A 21,796-nucleotide genomic window follows, 5' to 3' on the forward strand; every position below is an offset into this window, starting at 1 on the left:
GAACACAGGGGTGAAGGCCCTATATAGGGCTCAGCTTGACATCTTCATGTTCAATGAGTTGTGTAGGTGTTGTCTTCAGCAGTGGGGTCTATAGTCTTTGAAACAGTCTGAGTTGTTTGGGGAGTCCCATTTGTCCCTTTTGGACAAGTAGATGTAACTCAATTGGATGTAATACAAACCTGGAACTGGAAGCTTCAGTTGGTGACAAAAGATGGACAGTATGGACTCTGTCTCCCTCATTGTTTGGAGATTTCACTTACATCACCTTCATGTATGTATATACTTTAGGAAGTTTCTACTGTTATTAAGTTTCCATACTGCCCCTCAAATGCCCCTTAAATTTAGCTGTCTTTCCCATGTTCCCTCCCACAACCCCTTCATATCTCCCCCTCATAACTTGGTACTCCCATTCCAGAAGCCTCCATGTATCCATAAATATCTACTCTAATTCCCTTTCCTACTGCAATCTATCTGTACCCTTTAGTCCCTTACTCTATACCTACCCTCTGTGGTTCTATTAGCAATAGCTTGGTTATCATTGCCTTCACAGCTAATATCCACATAGAAGCAAACACATACCACATTTGCCTTTCTGGGTCTGGGATACCTCACTCAGGATAATTTTTCTAGTTCTATCCATTTGCTTGCAAATTTCATGATCTCATTTTACCCCTCCCCCAACCCATGTTGAGTAATGTACCATTGTGTAAATGTACCACATTTTTTAATCCTTCTTTCTGCTGAGGGACATCTAGGCTGTTTCTAATGTCTGGCTATTATGAAGAGAGCAGCAATGTGCATGGTTTAGCAAGTGTCTCTGTGGTAGGATGAAGCATCGTGTGGGTTTATTCCCAAGAGTGATTTAGCTATATCTTGGGGTAGATCAATTCCCATCTTCCTGAAGAAGTGATTTCTATATTGGTTGTACAAATTTTCACTCCTACCAGCAATGTATGAGGGTTCCTCTTACTAGTTGTAGGCATATTGTATAGTGATATATTGGTTAGCTGTCTATTACTGTGATAAAACATCACTAACAACACAATGTATAGCAGGAAAAGTTTATTTGTGTTTATGGTTCCAGCTGTTAAGAGTCCACCATGCCTGAAAGGCATGACAGTAGGCAGTAGGTAAGACAGTAACAGTGGGAAGCTGAGATCTCTTGTCTTGAACCATAGGCACAATTAAGTAGACAAAAAAAAGTGACAGGAGTATTTTAGCTCTGAAAACCTGCCCTCAGTAACATACTTTCTCTAGCAAAGCCTCATCTACTAAACTTCCCTAAATGGGCCCCCAACTGTGAACCAAGTATTCAAACATGAGAGATTTTGAAGGATGTTTTCATTCAAACCACTGTGACTGACTTTTTTCTTAGTTTGGTTCCTATTAAATAAATGCATCCATTTATTTAAAAATTTCAAGTTTAGGGAAACAGACCTTTTAAAAATATCTCCTTGTGATTCTATAAATTTTTTCAGCAAGTTATAATTTTTCCATTTTTCCACTATTTTGATTTTATTGAGTCTCTCTCTCTCTCTCTGTCTCCTTTCTTCCTCCCTCCCTCTCTCTCTTAAGAGAGTGTTAACTAAGTAAAGATCGTTCAATCTTGTTAATCTCTTCAAAGAATATACTCTTGGTTTTATAGATTCTTTTTCATTTCTATTTTATTAATTTCAGCCTTGATATCATCTCTTCCCGTGAGCTCTTTTTGGATGTTGCTTACTTTTATTTTGCTAAGGCATTTGGATGCAGTGTTAAGTTATTAATATAAGACCTCTCCAGGTCTTCACAATAGATTTGCTTATGTTTATTTTATGTCACAGAAGGGCCCTGTAGGTGATTGCTGGTAGTGCAGGTTCTGGCTAAAGCGTAGAGCTTGTCTCTGTCCCAGTCTGGAGTGCCTACACTAGGCTAGTGCAAAAGATGTGGGACCTTTGGGGAATCCTAGAAGTTGTCTGCTGAATAGGCATGGCTGACCAGACTAGGCCACGGCACTGGTTGTAGAAACCAGGCTCAGATGTGGTCGGTTTCAGAAAAGGCATGAAGGGGAGGTCAGGTGTACTTACCCGACTAGTCTAGGATGTCGTGAGAAATCTGGGTACAAAGGCTGCTCAGAAGGATCCTAGAGGAGGTTTCAGGTAGGGCTGTCCTGGCTGAAGCCTAGAGCTTGTCTGAAGAACAGGCCTTGGTGTTCAGACTAGGCCAGTGAAAAGGATGTGGTAACGTTGACTGCTGTGCAGGCTAGGGTGAGCAAAGTAGCCCAGGGTGCTGCTTGTGGGACCTGAGTTAGATTTGGAGACTTGAAGAAAAAGAATGGTTGAGAATGTTGATGGAATTCACTGAGCTCAAACTGGGCTTCTTTTGGGGTGATGGGCGCATCACAGAAAGGACTTGGGGATGGTTTCAGATAGGGTGGGACATGTTGGAGGCATAGAGTTTGGTTGTGAATTACTCATGGGTGGTCAGACTATGCAGAAGAGCAGGTGGTGTTGGGCCTGTGCTAGTTACTAGACGATTACACAGGAAGTCTAGGGACACATTGGGGTGGTGCAGTTGGTCTAGAAGGGATATATGGATGGTTACAGGTAGGGATAGTCCTAGCTGAAGGGTAGCCTGGTCAGACTTTGCAGGTGCCAATGATGTGGGACCCTGCAGAAATCTTGATGTTGGCTGCTGGGCAGCCTGGGGTCCCCAGACTAGGCCAGGGCACTGATTTGGGAATCTGGGCTAGAACTGGAGGGTTGCAGAAAAGAAGTGGATAAAGGGGTCAAGGGAACTCACCAGGTTAGAACTTTAAGGAGGATATAGTGGGTTTGGATTCTTGTGGATTGGTGGGTGCCAAACAGAAGGGGTCAGGTTAGACCCTAGAAGATGATATGGCCATTCTCATTATATGGTGGCATGGTAAAGGCTACCTAGAATGTGCCTATGGGTCAGTACCAGTTAGAATGAGTCCTGGTTGAAGCCTAGAGCTTTGCTGGGGTATACTTGATGTTGGTAAAACAGGCAGAGGCAAAGAAATGGGACCTTAGGCAAGCCTAGAAATTGGTTGCTGTGAAATCATAGCTGGTATCAGTGGGCCAAGACAATAGATTTTGGGCCTGGACTAGACCTGATGGGTTTGGAGAAAGGCTTCGATGGGGAGGGGAGAGGCACTTACAAGGCTAGTCCTTACAGGATGACATGGAAAGTCCAGGTACTACATGCAGTAGCAGAGGAGGTGCAGAAGGGACCTATGGGTGGCGGGAGGTAGGGCAGTCCTGTCTAGCACCCAGAGTTTTTCTGCAGCACATGTTGCCTTCTGTGCAGGCAAGCCTGGCCATACTGAGCTGAGGCCCTGGTTTTGAGTCCCGGGCTAGATCTGGCTTGTTCCTGAAAAGCATGGATTAGAAAGTCAGTGGTACTCACCAGGAAAGATCCTGGATGAAGACTTGTAAAATGTAGGTACATAATGGGTTGCTAAGGGTTTTATGGAAGGATTTGTAGGTAGTTGCAGTTGGGATGGGTCTTACATGAAGCATAGAGCTCATTTTGTATTCTATGGTCAGACTAGGGCAGGACACAGGATATGGGCCCCTTGATAGACCCTAGAGGAACATGGGGAGTCTGGGTACTTAGTGGCATAGTGGTGCCAGCATACACATAAGGTGCTACTGTATGGTGACAGTATCCTGGCCAAAGCCTAGAGCTTTGGGCTGGTCATACTGTTCCAAGAAAAGGATATGGGACAAAGGACAGATCTGGCAGGTTTCAGAAAAGGAGTGGATAAGGAGATCAAAGGAAGTCACTCACTAGGCATGACCCACACTAAAGAATGACAGGTGAAGAAGTCTGGTTACCTAGTGTGGTTGGTGGAAGCTGCCCAGGAGGGACCAGTGGGTGGATTCAGGTAGGGTGAGTACCAGCTGAAACCCAGAGCTTGTCTGCAGCACAGGCTAGCCTCTTCAGATTAGGCTGGTGCAAAAGATTTGGGACCCTGTAAAACCTAGATGTTGGCTGCCATGCAGGCTGGGGTGGACACACTGGCCAGAGTACTGGTTGTGGGACCTGTGTTAGATCCGGGTGGGGGGAGGGTGAAGAAAAGGAATGGATGAGGAGATCTAGGGAACTCACTGGACCTGACAATAGGAGGAAAGTCTGGGTACCCTCTCAGGTTATGGTAGCCATGTGGAAGGGGCTTGTGGATAGTTGTAGGTAGGAAAGGTCTTGGTGGAAAACTAGAGTTTGGTTGTGGTACATTCATGGGTGGTCAGACTATGCAGGTGCATGTGATGTGAGTCCCATGCCAGAACCTGGAGCATTATGTGAGCATCTTGGTACTCAGTGGGGGTGGGTGCAAGTGGTCCAGAAGGGTCCTGTGGGTGGTTGCAGGCAGGACAGGTCCTGGCTGAGGCCTAGAACTCATCTCTGGCCCTAGCAGGGGTAAGCAGTCTAGGCAGGTGCAAAAGATGTGAGACCCTGAAAGAAACTTGATGATGGCTGCTGGGCAGCAGGTACAGGGCTCCAGACTAGGCCAGTGCACTGACTGTGAGACTTGGGCTGGATCTGGAAGACTGCAGAAAGCGATTGATGGGCAGTTCAGGGGAACTCACCTGCTTGACTCTGGAAGAGGAAGTCAGGTGTTTGTGAACTTAGTGGGGCTGTGGAGGCAGTGTAGAGTGACTTGTGGTTGGTTGCAGGTAGGGAGGGTCCTTGGATAAACCTAGACATTTTCTTGTGTACAGGTTGAGTGTTCAGACTAGGCTGTGGCATGGTATGAGTCCTATGTAACACCATTGTGGAGGATCTAGGGTGTCTGGGTACAAAGTAGGGTAGTAGAGACCATGACAAATGGATCAGGCTATAACCTGAAGGAGGATATAGGAAGTGTATGTATCAAGTGGGGTTGTGAAAAGGCACAGAAGGGATTTGTGGATGGTTACAGATAAGGTATGTCCTATTTGCAGCCTATAGCTGAATGATAGGCAGGCAAGATTGATCAGACTGGGCCAAGGTAAATAATGCAGGACCCTCCTGAAATCTAGGTAAGAAGGGTAGAACTTGAAGCAGAGAACTTGTTTGCAGCCTAAGTATGGATGGTCAGACTAGGCTAGAGCAAAGCATGTGGGTCCCCTGCTGGCCCCTGGAGGAGATCATGAGGAGTCTGTGTACTGAGTGAGTTCATGGGGGACACCCAGAAGGAAACAGTCTAGACTTTGGAGGAGGCTATAGGAAGTCTGGGTACCAACTTATGTGGTAGAGGTAGTGCAGAAGGTTCCTATAGGTGGTTGCAAGTAAGGTGAGTCCTGGCAAAAACCTAGAGGTTGCCTTTGGTGCAAGTGGTTTTAGTCAGAATATGCAGGAGCAATGGTTGTGGGACACTGGAGGAAGCCTAAAAGTTATCTACTACAAGTTGGAGCTGTCCAGAATAGGCCAAGGAATAGGTTGTGGAACCCAGATTAGGTCTGGAGGATTTTGATTGGGGAGTCTGGGGTATTACCTGACTAGACCCTAGAGGATGCCATAGGGAGAATGTATATAGAGTGGAGTGTCACGAGGAGAGTGTATATGCAGAAGGGCCCTGTGGGCACTTGCAGATAGGGCGGGTGCTGGCAGGAGCCCTCCAGTGCAGGCAGAGGGATTAGACAAAGCTGGAACACAAGATGGGGGAATCATATTAGATTCTGAAGGAAGTTGTGAGGATTCTGGGTACAGAGTGGAACAGTGGATGGGGCACAGAAAAGTCATGTGGGTGGTTACATGGAGTGGTATTATTTCCTATTGCTTGTTTATTTATTTGGATTCTCCTAAGGAATCATCTTTCAGAAGCATCAAAACACCCCCATGTATTATTTACTTTATTTCCTGGCAGCCTTGAAACTCATATCTTTCACTTCATTTTAAGATGTGCTAAAGGGAAACCTGGCACTGGTGACTCACACCTTTAATCTCAGCACTCAGGAGGCAGAGGTAGCCAGATATCTGTGAGTTCAAGGCCAGCCTGGTCTACAAGAGCTAGTTCCAGGACAGGCTCCAAAGCTACAGCGAAACCCTGTCTGTCTTGGAAAAAAAGAAAGATGTGCTAGAGGAGACTTGTTGATATTAAACTTGACTGGTGGGCTGCCACCCTGAACCTCAGTTGCCACTTGCTGCTCCTCTGACATGGCCACCAGCAAGTAGATACCATGCTTCTCTTTCTGGGTCTGAGTTACCTCACTCGGGGTGATGTTTTTCTAATTCCATCCTTTTGCCTGCAAATTCATGGTGTCATGTTTTTTAACTGCTAAGTAATATTCATTGTGTAAAAGTACCATATTTTCTTTTTCCATTCCTCTGCTGAGAAACATCTAGGTGGGTTCCAGTTTCTGACTATTATGAATAAAGCCACAATGAACATAGTTGAGCAAGTGTCCTTGTGGTAGGACAGAGTATGGTTTGGTATCTAAGAGTGGTATAGCTGGATCTTGAGGTAAATTAACTCCTAATTTTCTAAGAAACTACTATAGTAATCTCCATAGTGACTGTACAAGTCTGCATTCCCACCAGCAATGGAGGAGGAGGAGTGTTCCTCTTTTTCTATATCCTTGCCAATAAGAGCTGTCATTTGTGCTATTGTTCTTAGCCATTCTGGCAGGTGTAAGATGGAATCTCAAGGTAGTTTGGATTTGAATTTCCCTGATGGTTAAGGATATTGAACATTTCTTTGAATGTTTTTCAGTCATTTGAGATTTTTTTTAGTGATAATTCTCTGTTTAGATCTGTACTCAATTTTTAATTGGATAATTTGGTCTTCTTGATGCCTAGGTTTTTGAGTACCTTGATGCCTAGGGTTTTGAGTACTTTGCATACTACAGATGTTACTCCTCTATCAGGTGCAGAGTTGATAAAATTTTTTCCCATTCTGTAAGCTTCTATTTTGTCCTATTAATGGTGTCCTTTGCCTTACAGAAACTGTTTCCTGTGTCAGTGAGTTCAAGGCTATTCCATATTTTGTCCTCTATCAGGTTCAGTATTTAGTTTTATGTTAAAGGTCTTTGATCCACTTAGAATTGAGTTTTGTGCAGGGTGATAAGTATGGATCTATTTGCATTCTTCTACCTAATGGCATCCAGTTAGACCAGCGCCATTTGTTGAAGATGATTTCTTTTTCCATTATAATTTTCTGGCTCCTTATTCAAGAATCAGCTGTCCATAAATATGTGAAATGATGTCTGGGTTTTTGATTCGATTCCATTGTTCAACTTGTCCATTTTTACATCAATAACATGTGGTTTTTTTTATTACTTTTCTCTGTAGTACAACTTGAAATCAGGGATGGTGATACCTCCAGCAGTATTTTGTTGTACAATATTGTATTAGTTATCATCATTTTTTTGTTTTTTCATATGAAATTCAGAATTGTCATTTCAAAGTCTGTAAAGAATTATGTTGAAATTTTGATAAGGATTGCATTGAATCTGTAGATTGCTTTTGGTAGGATGGTCACTTTTACTATGTTAATCCTATTGATTAATGAGCATGGGTGATCTTTCCATCTTCTGGTATCTTCTTCAATTTCTTTCTTCAAAGATTTAAAGTTTTATCATAAAATTCTTTCACTTGCTTGGTTAGAGGCTATTATGAAGGAACTTCTTTCCTTGAATAATTTTTGAGTCTGTTTTTTCATTTGTATGTAGGAGGGCTACTGATTTTTGGAGTTAGTCTTGTATCCAGCCACTTTCCTGAAAGTGTTCATTTGCAAATAACCTTTACTTCTTCCTTTCGAATTTGTACCCTCTCGATCCATTTAGTTGTCTTATTGCTCTAACTATAACTTCAAGTTGAATAGATATGGAGAGAATGAACAACTTTGTCTTGTTCCTTATTTTAGTGATATTTCTTTGAAATTCCCTCCGTTTAATTTTACATTGCTATAGACTTGCAGTAAATTGTCTTTATTATGTTTAGGTATGTCTCTTGTATTCCTAATCTCTCCAGGACTTTTATCAAGAAGTGGTGTTAGACTTTTGCTAGAGACTTTTTTGGCATCTAGTGAGACAATCATTTTTGTTATTGTTGTTTTTCTCTTAGTTTTTTCATAAAGTGAAGTACATTTACTGATTTTCATATGTTGAACCATCCCTGCAGCTCTGAGATGAAGTATATTTCATCATGGTGGATGAACTTTTTGATGTATTCTTGAACTCAGCTTGCCAGTATTTTCTAGAGTACTTTTCATCTTTGTTCATAAGGGAAATTGGTCTATAATTTTCATTCTTTGCTGAGTCTTTATGTAGTTTGGTTATTTAATGACTACTTCAGTTTACTAGGAGTTATAGAGCTGTGATCTGTTTAAATTGTTTATCTGATCTTGATTTAACTTTGGTATGAGATACCTATCAATTTCTTTTATATTTTCCAATTTGGTGGAGTGCAGGTGTTTAAAATATGACCTTATGAATCTCTGAATTTCCTTAGTGTCTGTCATTATGTGCCCCTTTCCATTTATGATTTTGTTAATCTGGATATTCTCTCTCTGCCTTTTGGTTAGTTTGGTTAAGGGTTTGTCTATCTTGTTGATTTTCTCAAGGACTAATTCTTTGTTTCATTGATTCTTTATATTTTTTCTTTGTTTCTATTTTATTGATTTCAGAACTGAGTTTGACAGTTTCTTCTTTTCTATTCCTCTTGAGTGTGCTTGCTTCTTTTTGTTCTAGAACTTTCAAATGTGCTATTAAGTTCCTAACATGATAGTTCTTCATTTTTTTTTAATGTAGGCACTTACTATTATGAATTTTTCTCAGCACCACTTTCATTGTGTCTAATAAGTTTTGGTATGTTGTGCATGCATGTTCATTCAATCCTAGGAAGTCTTTAATTAATTAATTAATTAATTAGTTTTTCCATTCAGTAGTGTTTTCATTCAGTTTCCATGAGTTTTTAAACTTTATTTTGGTATCTGTTGTTGTTGATATCCATCTGTAATCCATGGTGGTCTGATAGGATGCAGGGTGTTATTTCAATTTTCTTGTATGTGTTGAAAATTGTTTTGGGTTTGAATATGTGGCCAATATTGGAGAAAGTTCCATGAGTTGCTGACAAAAAGGTATGTTCTTTTGTGTTTATGTGAAATGTTTTATTAGTATCTGCTAGGTCAATTTAATTTTTAGCATCTGTTAGATACAGTATTTCCCTGTTTAGTTTCTGTCTGGACGACCTGTTTGTAAGAGTGAGGTATTGAAGTCTCCCACTATTGGTGTGTGAGAGTCAATATGTGATTTAAGCTGTAGAAGTATTTCTTTTACAGAAGTGGGTGCCCATTTGTTTGAGGCACAGACATTAAGAATTGAGGGGGCTGGAGAAATGGCTCAGTGGTTAAGAGCATTAGCTGTTCTTCCTGAGGTCCTGACTTCAATTTCCAAGAACCATATGGTGTCTCACAACCATCTGTAATGAGATGTGATGTCCAGAAAGACAGAGCACCCATATATATAAAATAAATAAATATTAAAAAATGAAATGTTATCTTTGTGAATTTTTCCTCTGAGGAGTATTGTAGTGTCCTTCCCATTTCTTTTGATTAATTTTTGTTTTGAAGTCTGTTATGTTAGATAATGAAATGACTACAGTAGCTTTCTTCTTAGGTCCATTTGTTTGGAATATCTTTTTTACAGCCCTTTCCTCTGAGTTAATATGTATCTCTAATGTTGAGGTGTGTCTCCTACATGTAGCAGAAGGACGGACCTTTCTATTTTTGTTAGCCATTCTGTTAGTCTGAAGATTTTTTTAAAATTGGGAAATTGGGACCATTGACATTGAGAGATATCAATGACCAATGATTGTTAATTCTTGTTATTTTACTGTTGTTGTTGATGGTGATGGTGGTGGGAATATCCCTTCTTTTGGTTTTGTTTATTTATTTCCTATGTTTTTATGGGCGTAGTTTACTTCTTTCTGTTGGAGTTTTCCTTCTAACACCTTCTGTAGATATTGTTTAAATTTAACTTTGTCACAGACTATCTTATTTTCTCCAACTATAGCAATTGAAAGTTTTGCTGGGTATAATAATCTGCGCTGGCATCTGTGGCCTCTTAGAGTCTGCATCACATCTGTCCAGGCCCTTCTGGTTTTTAGAGTTTCCATTAAGTAGTCAGGTACAATTTTGAAAGATCTGCCTTTACATGTTACTTTCTATTCTCCCTTGCAACTTTGAATATTCTTTCTTAGTTCTGTAGTTTTGGTGGTTTGATTGCCATATACCAAAGGGTCTTTCTTTTTGGTTTCAATCTATTTGGTGCTCTGTAAGCTTCTTATACCTTTATAGTCATATCCTTCTTTAGGTTAGAAAAGTTTTCTTCTATGATTTTGTTGAAAATAGTTTTTGGGCTTTTAAACTGGGTTTCTTCTTCTTCCTCTATTTCTATTATTCTTAGATTTGGTCTCTTCATAGTATCCCAGACTTCCTGGATAATTTGCATCATGAATTTTTTAGATTTAACATATTCTTTGACAGATGTATCCATTTCTTCAATGCCTGAGATTCTCTCTTCCATATGTTGTAATCTGTTGGTGAAGCTTTGCATCTGTCCTAAATTTTCATTTCTATAGTTCCCTTAGTTAGTGTTTTCTTTATTGCTTCTGTTTTCATTTTCAAGTATTGAACACTTTTCTTCATTTTCTTCACCTGTTTGTTTTTCTGGGATTTCTTTAAGGGATTTATTCATTTTCTCTTTTAGGACCTCTATCATCTTCATATAGCTGGTTTTAAAGTCTTTTTCTTGTGTTTCAGCTATATTGGAATATTCAGAGCCTGCTGTGGTAGAATATCTGGGCACTAATGGAGACATATTGCCCTGACTGTTATTATGTTTGTATGCTGATGTTTAGGCATCTGTGATTGGTTTATCTGGAATATAGGTCTAGGTGCTGATTTCTGGGGTTGTCTTTGTTTGGTGGGTGCTTTGTTGCTTTGTTTCTGTTTTCTGTCTGGATTTTCAGTGTGTATGTTGGCTCTGTGTTGTCTGCTTTACTGATCTTCTAAATTGGTGTATTCACAGGGAATACTTGCTGGTGTTGGAAGATGGGGAAGTGAAGGCCAGGGAATGGGGATGATCTGTTGTATCTATAGGAGGCAAGAATAGCAGGGCAAAGAGACTACAGCTGCTTTTGTGTTATAGAGCTAGTTACAACCATGAGGATTTGGTTTGGGAAACAGAGATAATGTTAAAGCCCTCAGACACCCTACCTGGTCTTCTGGCATGGCCTGTAGTTGAGCATGGCATGCCCATTTGAGTTGGCAGCTGGGACATAGCAAATGGTGGTGGGGGAAGGGAGGCAATGAAGGGATTTTCTATGGGATCCACAGGAGAGATATGGCTAAAGCTGGTATTCTGTTGCAGCTAGTGATTACCCTGAGGATTGGGTCTGGGGAAACAGAGAGAATAGAGAAGTTTTGCAGGCAGCCTACCTGGTCTTTTGACTATGTATTTTCATAAAACCTATTTTGGGGTTCACTAATTCTTTCTTTTGTTTAATTATTACTTCTATTAATATACCCTATTACAATTTATGTTTTACTTTATGTATTTTTAGTTCTAGAGTTACAGGTTTTATTTACTTTCATGTCTTCTTAAAGTTTCTGTGTACTGAAATATTCACCCGTGTGTTCTTCAGACTCACTCAGTTCCCTTAAAACAGTCATCTAAGTATTTCTTATTAGAGCTTTTCACATTGAAAATTGCCTTGTTAGTTTCTAGCGTGCGCACACGCACACACACACACACACACACACACACACTAGCATTGCCATACATTTCCTGAAAACTCTTTATCCTTGTTGCTATGCAACAGCCACTTAGTTATAAGGACAAGTTATTTATGCCTATCTTTTCAGTGCAGCTCTTTTAATTTCCCTCCTTGCAAAAATTTTAAGAAAACTGCTTGTCTCTAATGTCATTCATGATTTCAACACCAGAGGGCGCCAAGGTCTGATGTTACTTGATGTGCTTTTCCAATTAAGGTAGTAGAAGGAGCTCCAGGTCCACGTTTAGCTCAATATTACATTGATGGAAACAACAAAAATAATTTTAAAACAAAGCAAAAAGCCTGAGTACCGAGAAAGAAGTTTGTCCCCATGAATTTCTCCCCGTGGCCAGGGTCATCCTAGATGCCACATCCAGTTACCAATTTCTTACCAATATTAAAGAGATTTAGAGGCTGCGACTTGAATCTGGAACTTACTTTTAGTTTCTACTGCGTACTTGATCTAACCACAGTAGTAGAGCATCTGCTCAATTCTGGGTAGAGACCCAACTTAAACCTCCTATCTATGTCCAACCTGTGCCCATCAAAGCCACCAAGTTTTGTCACATCCTGATCACACAGTCTATAAGTGCCAGAAAAATATTGAGCTGTATATGTGGCTAAGCTACTATGAGTTGCCTCCTGTTGAAGTGTGTGTTGTGGAATATTAGTTGAAGATGTGTCACATTTGTTTATACTGTGGAATATTTGTTTAATGATGCAAAGCTGTGTTGAATTTTTTTTATATTGCATTTGTTTAACTCTGTGAAGCTATGTTACTTTGCCTGTCTAAAATACCTGATTGGTCTAATAAAGAGCTGAACTGCCAATAACTAGGCAAGAGAGAAAAAAAGGTGGGGCTGGGATTCAGAAAGAATAAATAGGAAGAGAAGAGTGGAAAGGAGGATCGAGGTGGAGAGGAGGACTCCAGGGTCAGCCAACCAGCTATCCAGTAAATCATGGAGTAAGGAGATAAGAAAGATATACAGCAATAGAGAAAGGTAAAATCTCAGAGGCAAAAGATAGATGGGATAATTTAAGTTAAGAAAAGCTGGCAAAAAACAAACCAAGATAAGGCTGGACATTCTTAAGTAAGAATAAAACACAATGTATTTATTTGGGAGCTGGGTGGTGGGCTCCCAAAGAGTAAAGAGCAAAAGAAGTACCAACCAGATGAAAGAAAACCTCTAAACAGGTTGCAGTATGTTTTGCAATGTGTGTAGGCTCAAGAAAGAAAGAAAATGGATTTTGAGAGTCATAGAAAGAAATATATAGTTTTAAAATAATAAAGTAAACTCTTTAAAGAGAGAGTGAAAGTAATATAAAAGAATAAGCCACATAATGATGGCTATATGGGTCCTGTATAGTATTTTGCTGATTTTAAATTTTTTGAATGCTGATGAGTAGGTGAGAACTGCTTACATACATGGGATTGTGAATTAGACTGCTAAATTAAACTAGCTTAGATACTTTAGGAATGCTTTAATATTAAAATGTAGCTCAAAATATGCATTGTTTTGGAGAAGAAGTTTTGCTTTTGTTTTCACAGGTAAAAAAGAGGCTGTCAATTCCTTCAGGGTTGATATGGATCAGGTTTGATCAAGAGAGCTCTTCTGAATCTTGACAGGTAATATATATCAACAAAGGTTACCACTGGCCTTCCCATAATTTAATTATTATCTCAATTTTCTCAGTACTCCTAAAGATGCCTTTACCCACAAACAACAGGAAGCAGTCTAGAGAAGACAATGTCCATATTCCAAAAAGTGGATGATTTTTGGTTATTTGATGGCTTATGGATATTTGTTATCATTTAGGGGAATATAGGAAGAATAAGATAAAAGGGCAGATTACTGAATCTACTTTAAGCTAAAAACAACTCTTAACCACAAATATTTTATATTGGTGTGGATTTTGTGTATTGATACAGATTTAAGGTAATTTTTGTTATACTGTACATATGTTTCTACTCTTCTTTAAAGGCTTTTGTATATTAATACAAATGTAAGGTTGTTTTTGTTATAACATTTGTTGTTTATGGTATTGTTCCTATGCAGTTAATTTAAAAATATAAAGTAAAGTTCTAGTTTTGAAAACAATTATTATAAACTATTTAGAATAATCAAGAAACTGATTACTAATTTGTCATATATAACAATAAAATTTGTAGATATATTAAGCATGTTTTGAAGATCAGACAGAGATATATTTTAGATAGATAAATGGTCTTCAAACACTTCAAAGACCCATAGAATGTTTTGTTAACTTAGGAATTTCAAAACAATGAAGCATGCATGTTCCTGGTAGCACTAATTTACTGCATAAAATGAAGATAGGCCTCGCAGAAACTCCATATGGAGTTTGCTTTCAATGTGGCAAAAGCTAGTCATTTGGTCAAGAACCTATTCTTGGCTTGACTGCTGACAATATACTTTACAGATTAGACAAGCAGGGATATAAGAAAAGGACTGTTGAACTCTAGCAAGACAGGGCAGAACAATCTTTCAAGATTCCTGCTTCACAGAAGTGTCTGCCAGATATTCTGCAGGACACAAAGGAAAGTGAATGACAAACTTTGCCAATACAAGGTTAGACAGTCCTTCAAATTTCCTGTTTCATTAAAAAGTCTGCCAGCTATTCTAGGTCTGTAGGTCAAAGATGGATGCTCCAATATTACAGAGCAACTTTAGGTGACTGTCCATGCAGCTACATGTCTCTGTCATTTCTAGCATATTGAAAGTTTCCTGTTTATTCTGGTAATATTATATCCTTCTGGGGCCTTTGATGGAGTTGAAGACTAGATGTTACAGTTGCCATTTTCCTTAGTTATGATAGAAAGCAAATTAGTTATAAAACTTTGGTTTCACTAAGATAGGATAGACAATGGAGTATTGAAGAAACATAACAATGGACTTATGTTTCTTTAGATTTTCTTTAAACTTGCCAGACACAAAGGAACTGGATATTATGAATGTAATCCTTATTTGATAATTGTTCTTATTATATATAGTCTTACTTTGTTTAAGTTAAAAACTTTCATTATTATTTAGACAAAAGGGGAGGGATGTTGTGAAATATTAGTTGAAGATGTGTTACATTTGTTTATGCTGTGGAATATTTGATTAATGGTACAAAGATATGTTACATTATTTTTATGTTGCATTTGTTTATCTATGTTTCCTTGCCTTTCTAAAACACCTGAGAGAGAAGTAGGTGAGGCTGACATGCAGAGAGAATAAATAGGAAGAGAAGAGAGAGAAGGAGGATCAAGAAGAGAAGGAGAGGATGACTCCAGGGACCAGCCCACTCAGATACCTAGCAAGACATAGAGTAAGAAGATATGTATACAGAAATAGAGAAGGGCAAAAGCCTAGAGGCAAAGGATAGATGGAATAACTTAATTAAAGAAAAGCTGGAAGAAAAAATAACAATCCAAACTAAGGCTAACTAGGAATTCTTAAGTAAGAATAAAAGTCCATGTATTTATAAGGAAACTAGGTGGTGGACCCCCAAAGAATAAGGAGTAAAAAAATTACCAACTAAAAGTGTTCTGTGGCTAAGACTACCAGCTGCAACCAGGCAAGACAATGTTAGCTAAAAGAGAGTTCCCATGAATTGTAGTTATGTATCTTTCCTGAGTACTGTAGCCATTTTGGTGAAACCAAAGTAGCATGGTATCTACCCACAGGCAGGCCTAGGGACTCGGCCATTGGAATCTGTTCAGTGTTATGTTTCCAGCAAACTTTGCTTATCACCAAATGCCAAAGAAGTAGGTGGTTTTTTCTTTTGATTTGTGTTTCTAACTACCAGGTCTTTCCATCTGCTAATGGGGCCTTGTACCAAGTTGTTGAAGCTGAAGTTGAGGCAGGTTCTTGACCACATAGTCTGAGACTGAACTAGGTCATGCTCAAGTCTCCAAGCTGCAAAGATCTTTAATCTCAGTGACACACATGCACATTCAGCTTTCAGTGGTACTATGGGCTGAGACCTTAGTCTTCTACATTTTGAACTGTAATTTTCTGCCCAATGATGACATAGTTCAAGAGTCTCATCTGTGAGCACTATAAGGGTAGTAACTATGCTGCCTGAAACTGTTAAGTAGTCTCCTTGGCTGAATGAAAATGGGTGCAGTAAAGAAACCAAAATGGCTGTTTGTGGGTGAAAAGGGAAAAGTTTGTTTCAAGCTCCCAGGAAAGCAAGGAGGAGCAATAAGGGAAAGATTTCCAGGGTTAAATGAGATGGAGAGAAAAGGGGCCTTTTGAGTTGGGACTGTGGGAGCTTAGGGGTTGTTATAGCTCTTGACAAGTTAATAGGCACCACATTCATATGTTAATGAAAGATCCACAGGTCCCTCAGGCCAGAGATTTAAAGAACCCCCCCCCCCCCAAGTAGAAACTTTCTTCTAGCCCCTGAGGCTTTGTCTAAATACTCAATCTTGGGAAAAGAAATTTCTTATGGGGCCAGGTGTTGATCAGCTTGTGCTCAGCTGCAGTATGTTTAAGTCTAATGGCTTTAGGAGTTTGCCTTCTTTTGGAAGAATAACAGATGTTCCTCCCCCCAACTCCACAGGCTCAATCCAATGTTAGAACTGATGTAACTAAACCTCATATTTGTCACACAAGGTCTCAGGTCTCCACCAATACCAAAGAGGAATTTGAGACTCTGGCCTGAATATGGGACTTGTAGTTTCTACTGTGTATTTGATCTAACCAAAGCAAGACTAGTACTGGGCTTGTAACCTAAGATTTTAAAAAAAAACAGTCCCAACAAGCCAGACTTAGCCATTTATTTCTGATATTCCAGTTAAAGAGCTAAAAACTGCTTAAAAGAAGAGGTGGGGCCACAACAGAGAAGAACTGGAAATGGGCTTTATGTTTAAGCATTCTGTGTTTGGGTGTGGGCTCTCCTTGATTGTTGTTTCAGCCCTGTTGCTACAAAAGAAGTCCTAATTCCTTGAGAGGACAAAGTGACTCTCAGGTGATGATTGTTTCAGTTCTTGGGTTAAAGCCTTGCCCTCATGGATAATTCCCTTAATTGGAGTAGGGGTCCTCTAAAATTCTCTCTTTGGATTAAAACAACTTACTTCTGTGCCTTCAGCCTTAAACAAAACAAGTCCTACAAACATCCCTTTAATGATTAACATAGCAATTTACAGAAGGTTACCCAAAGTAAAAGAGACAAGTACAAAAATTTAGAAGTAGTGGACTTTATCCTACATTAGTTACTGAATGACAAAAGAAATAAGATGGAAAGTAAAGGATATGAATATTTCTATGTACAGCAGAGGAGAAAGGTGTTATGGTTTAAGGAAAAGCTGCAGGCCCCCGAGTGGGCTGCAGGTCCCCATACCATGCTACAGGGTCCTGAAGTGGTGGCAGGCAGCCTGCAGTGGGTCCCCAGAACAGCCAGTCCCTGGCAGGGATGGTGCAGTTCGTCAAGTGGCTGCAGTGGGCCATGAGGGGCAGTGAGTTCCAGGTAGGGAGCTGCGTGAGAGACCTTGACAGAGCAGCCAGTTCCACAAGGAGAGACAGACAGATGGGCATGCCACGAGACCATGCCACAGGTCTTTGAAGACGGCTGGTTCCAGGCAGGGAGCCATGTGGTGGGAAACAGACAGAGACATAGATAGGCACACCATGCTGAGTGAGGTTGGATATTTATTCAGTGGGTTATGGAGGGGAAAAGAGAAGGTGAGAAGAGAAAAGAGAGAGAGAGAGAGAGAGAGAGAGAGAGAGAGAGAGAGAGAGAGAGAGAACTGGGGAGAAGGGAGAGACAGAAGCTACCTTTTTGAAAGAGAGACAGAAAAGGAAGGGACTTGGGCTGGAAACTGAGAGTGGGCATGACTTGTCTCTTAAAGGGACAGGACAGACCATTACATTCCCATCTTTTTTTTTAATATAAAAAAAGGCTGGAGGTTAGGCACCATAGGTTAAAGGAATTGGGGCGACAGATTCTCAAGATTGCTTCCTGTTTATTTGTGGGTGTCATCTTGGGGGGAACCAGAGAAAGCTAGGTGCTGGTCACATCTTGGGGTAGCTGGTCTCTGTTCCTGTCTGGTGTTTGTGGTATGGAAATGTCTGGTGTCTGTTATACCTGTTTAAGGTATTGGCAGAACAGAGGACAAAGTTAAGTTTAGGGAAAGAATTAGGACCATGGATTTGAGAGGGGTGTATCTGACCTGTTTAAGGTGGATCCTTCAACTTGGCTCCCTGGAACTCACAAGAATATTTTGGGTTTGGGAAAGCAGAAGTTTTAGACAGCAGCAGAATGATTGTGACAGATGGTTTTGCACAATAAAAAGTATTTTTAAGACTATGAAAGGGAGCTTGAGAGAGTAATTTCATAGTGTGTATTTGTCCTCACTCCTTTTTAACCTGTAGGTATATACCTTAATAACTTGTATTTGTATTTTGTTGAAATTTCTTTGGTGAGACTGTCCTTTTAAACTGACAAAACCTCTCAGCTGTCAAACTGCATCAAAGATTTTTGAGAAGGACAAAATTTTACTTGAGTTATTGATTAAAAAATGACAGAGAACTTACTTGGTTGACACTTAAAACTACTCCTCAGAGTCCCCCATGCTCCCTGAGGGTCAAATTTGCCTTTTGCTATTTAGTGCAGGGCCTACCAGGAAGACCCTGTGGGCTAAGAAATCTGTAGGAAGACAAACTTACCTTGACCTGAGTAGCTAGGGTATCGATTCCAGTGATTCTGTCCACTGTCTGGTGATCTTCAGTTTAGATGAAACGCAGTTTTCCCAGTGGTCAGCACTTGGCAGTTGAAATGATGAGCAGATGGATGTTGTTTTGTGTCCATTTGTCTTCTGTCTTCTTTGGAGGAAATAGAGTATTGTTGCTAAGAATCAACCTGTCTCTTTTTGTTATGAAAAGTCTTTTAATAATTAAATATTTAAATGCCACATTCCTACAGATCTCTGAGCAGTTGAGGGCTGTTTATCAGGTACAACTACAGTATAGAATCTGCCTGGAGAACTGGGTCCAAGCTTGACTGTAATGGCTCTCAATTTAACAGATAAAGCATGGTTGGATTAAATATATCATATTTTTGTAAGAAACTTAAAAGTACATACCAGTTTAAAACATGAGACTTATTTCTTTGTAGTCTGGAATGAGTTACAATGATCAGACAATTATAATGTTAAACAGTAAACATAGGTGCATTTAAGTTACATGTATGCACATACAGAGTGAACAGGAATTGGGTGAAGTGGATGCTCTTGGTGGGTCCTACCAAAGGCATGCCACTGCACAAAACATACATGTCAACAAGAGGAATTTAAAGACAAAAACATAAGTAAATCAGGGGACTAGGCAGGGAATATCTCAATAAAGATGGTAGGACGTGGTCACATAATCTGGCTCTCAATTCTCAATTAAGTTGTACCAAAGTCACCTGACCTCAGTTAAGATGGTGGTAAGGTCACCTGACCTCAGTCAAAATGGCAGCAGCCACATATTGTATGGAAGAAACACCTAGAGGCATGATCCACCCTGTTGCTGAGTCGCCATGCCACAATCTGTGGCGGGGAGCAAATTGGAATTGAAAACAGCTACCTTGTGAAGCCCTGTGCTAAACACCAAAAAGCAAATATGGCCCCCAGCAACCATGGAGGACCCTGAAGAGTACCTCTAGGTGTCAACCATGTAAGTTCTCTGTCATTTTTAATCAATAACTCAAGTAATTTTATCCTTCTTAAAGATCTCTGATGCAGTTGACAGCTGAGAGGTTTTGTCAGTTTAAAAGGATAGTCTCACCAAAAATTTCAACAAAATACAAATACAAGACCTACAACTTATAAAAATGTGAGGACAAATACAAGTTATCAAATTTCTCTCTCATGATGCCTTTCATAGTCTTAAAAATGCTTTTCATTCTGCAAAAATATCTGTCACATTTATTCTGACATAACTATGTTACTGTTTATACAATATATATGTCTGAAACTTCAATTTTCCCAAACCCAAAATATTCTTGTGAGTTCCAGGGAGACGAATTGAAGGATCCACCTTAAACAGGTCAGATACACCTCTCTCAATTCCATGGTCCTAAATTTTTTTTCCTAAACTTAACTTTGTCCTCTGTTCTGCCAATACCTTAAACAGGTATAACAGACACCAGACATTTCCATACCACAAACACCAGACAGGAACAAAAAGACCTGTTACCCCAGGATGTGACCAGCACCCAGCTTTCTCAGGTTCCCCCACCAAGATGATGCCCACAAATAAGCAGGAAGCAGTCTTGAGAATATGCTGCCCCAATTCCTTTAACCTGTTGTGCCTAACTTACGGCCTTTTTGTTATAAAAAAGATGGGAATGTAATGGTCTGTCCTGTCCCTTTAAGAGACAAGCCACGGCCACTCCCTGCCCCAGGCTGAGGCAAGCTGATCTTCAGCTTCTAGCCTGAGTTTCTTACACTTCTGTCTCTCCCTTCTCCCCACTTCTCCTCTCCCCCCTGCTTCTCTCTCTCTCTCTCTCTCTCTCTCTCTCTCTCTCTCTCTCTGCCTCTCTCTCTGCTCTTCTCCCCTTCCCTCCCATAACCCACTAAACAAATATCCGACCTCACTCTGCATGGTGTGCCTATCCACGTCTCTGTCTCTTCCCCACCACATGACTCCCTGCCTGGAACCATCCATCTTCAAAGACCTGCAGTGTGGTCTCTTGGTGTGCCCATCTGTCTGTCTCTCCTTCTGGGACTGGCTGTCCTGTCGAAGTCTCTCACCCTCCATGTGGCTCCCTGCCAGGAACTCACTGCCCTTCATGGCCCACTGCAGCCACTTGGGGAACTGCGCCATCCTTGCATAGGATGGCTGCTCTGGGGACTCACCACCGGCTGCCTGGCGCCACTTCAGGGACCTGCAGCATGGTCTAGGGACCTGCAGCATGGTCTCGGGACCTGCAGCCCACTGCTGTCTCTCAGGGACGTACAGTATGGCCTACCATGGTCTTGTGGCCTGCTACCCATTGGGGCCACTCGAGGACTTGCAGTGTTTCTGCTGCTACACTCCTGGGGGGAACCACAGCATTTTATTTAAACTGTTACAAATGGTTTTGTAGATACTTATTGTTTATTGTAGATAAAAGGGAGAGCATAGGTAGAACTAGGGATAACAGGGAGAGTCTAAAGTGGACATGACCAGACTGAGATGGGCCATGTGAGGAGCTAGGGAGGGGAAGTGGAGTAGAGAGGAGCCAGGTGCAGCAGCCAGGAGTCCAAAGTTACAAAATGTCTGGATAATATAGGGAAAAACTTGTGGTGGAAGGTCAGCCCAACCCCTGGGCTGAATAGATTCAGGATAGGGGCAGGGTATGTCAACTATACCTTGGAACAGGTAGGGACTGAGGGATGCTGGGAAAACCTGGAGGCCAGGTCTGCTTTGATATGTTAAAATGGCACCTCAGATCTTTGTCCTGTGTTTGAAATCTAACAGTTACTTTGTGGGTCAGATCAACTTCTAAATGCCAGCTTCAGGCTCTAAGGTAAACACTTTATGTGAGTTCCCTTTTCTCCACATATTCATCAGAATTTGTTATATTTTTATAACAGCTATTCTAATTAGAACAAGATGCTATATTATTACAGTTTTAATTTGCTTTTCCATCCCGGCTAATGATATTGAACAGTTTTCAGCTAAGTGTTATCCATTTAAATTTCTTCTTTATGAAGAGTCTATTTTGTTCCCTTGTCTAGCACAATATTTTGCTTTTAAGATGTGTTCAAATTTCTGAAATGCTTTTGCTAAGTTGTATTTTGACATAGGCTTTTTTCTGTATTGCCATGCTGACCTCAAACTTGTTCTCCTGCCTTAGCTTCCCAAGTGCTGAATTACCATAACTGGCCTTTCATGAAACTCTTGATGCATGTTGACATTTAATGTCATTTGAGCATTGAATGATTATGTATTCATTCTAGTCTCCATTAGCTCATCTACTAAGTGCTTGCCTTCCTGGAAATTCTGGGCAGGTTGTTTTCTCTTCAAGTTAATGTCACTATTTCATTGCTGGATAGTAATAG

Source organism: Myodes glareolus, chromosome X, assembly GCF_982192425.1.
Source record: "Myodes glareolus chromosome X, mMyoGla1.1, whole genome shotgun sequence".
NCBI classification, from domain to species: Eukaryota; Metazoa; Chordata; class Mammalia; order Rodentia; family Cricetidae; genus Myodes; species Myodes glareolus.